Genomic DNA, 1,769 nt, shown 5'->3' on the forward strand with positions numbered 1-1,769 from the left:
TGCTGCTCCCGCACTCTGCCTCTCTCCGCCTCTCTCTTCCCGCACTTGGCCACGCTTTCTATTTGATCGATTTACCAATTGACCAATAATTTACATAATTTTAAATTCAATACGAACTAAGCATACATTATGCAATCAAGTGAGACTTCGCATAACCCTAAATTTAGCAATTCATTTATTTAGGCATTTCATCAAACATGTGAGCATCCACAAGTAACTAATAGCATGCATTGCAATCAAATTTGAAATATAGATATGTTAGCATGCAACAAGTTATGTACAACAAGACATCATTAACTAAGACTCTTTAATGGTTGATAAAAGACAACCTAGGAATAATGGTCAGCACCGTAAGAATGAATTTATAATATTTGAGATCATAGGATTAAGATTTTGGGAAAAGCGATTCCTACACCAATTTTGAAGGAATTAGGTGAGATTTATGCAATTCAATCTAGAAAAATTTAGGTTTGGAAGTAAGGTTCGTTTCTTACCTCTCAATCGTAAGTGGGGTAGATTCAGTAACAAAAAATGGTCAATGCTAAGGATTGAAGGGAACTCATCAAGAACAAACTCCAAGATCTCCCTCCCAAGCTCACCCTCTTCTCTTTCTTTCTTTATAAGAAAAAATTCAAATGGGAGCAAGGGTATTTTTCATAAACACTAAAGCAGTCTGCTTTGGATGTGGGCCATTCATCGTTTGGGCCCACCTCTAATGTGGACCGTCCATCATGTGGGGCCCAACTTCGAAGTGGGTTGTCCATCTTGCAGGGTTCGCCTTGGATGTGGGTCATTCATCATTAGGGATTGACCTTCGTTTTGAACTATTCTCATGTGGAGCCCACCTTGATATGAGTCATCTCTCATGTGGGGCCTGCTCATCATGTGAGCCCACCTTTAATGTGAATTGTCCATCATGTGGGGCCCACCTTGGATGTGGGCCTTTTATCATCGACACCTTGGATATGGACTGCACGTTATATGGGGCCCACCTTGATGTAGGTCATCGATCATCTGGGGCCCACCATCAAAATAAAATATCCATCATATAGGGCCCACCTTCAATGTCTACCACCCATCGTGTGGGCCTCACCTTCAATGTAGGTCGTCGATCATGTGGGGTCAGCCTTGGATGTAAGCCATTCATCATTAAGGGCCAACCTTTGATTTGAAACGTCCATTATGTAGGGCCCACCTTGATGTGGGTCATCCATCATGTGGGACCTATTAGGAATTGATGTTTGGAAACACTGAAAATATAAAAAATAAATCGAAAATAAAATATTTCACTAGGCTGAATCACGTATAAAATACGCTGTCCTTAAAGCGTGATTCGCCCCCTTTTCAACTATTGATGGGTTACAGGTGAATTGCTTCCAGGATAAGATAAGCCTTATCTGGATCCAGTGTGCAGCAATCACGATAGGTCCACTATGGAACAGTTTTAACATAGCAGACCTCTTCTAGCAGACTTAGATGGTAGAGATTTGAGAAGTATTCTAAAAGGAAGATTTGGATCGTATCTAATTTGATGGGAGAGATGGTGTATTGAGATGATGAAATCGTACTAGAATGGTCCAGTTTATATATGCATCAGGTATAGCACCGTTGTTGTGTAGTATTCAATGGTCTAGAACATTTGAAAAACGTTTCTGACCATTGTCCATTAATCGCAGACGTTTTTAGTCGTTAGATCAGAAAATTTGATTGTTAGATTATCCTGGCCCGTCCGTTTTCGGACCGTTGTGGCTTTCAAGGTAGCTATCCGT

The sequence above is a fragment of the Magnolia sinica genome, chromosome 1 (genome assembly GCF_029962835.1).
Source record: "Magnolia sinica isolate HGM2019 chromosome 1, MsV1, whole genome shotgun sequence".
NCBI classification, from domain to species: Eukaryota; Viridiplantae; Streptophyta; class Magnoliopsida; order Magnoliales; family Magnoliaceae; genus Magnolia; species Magnolia sinica.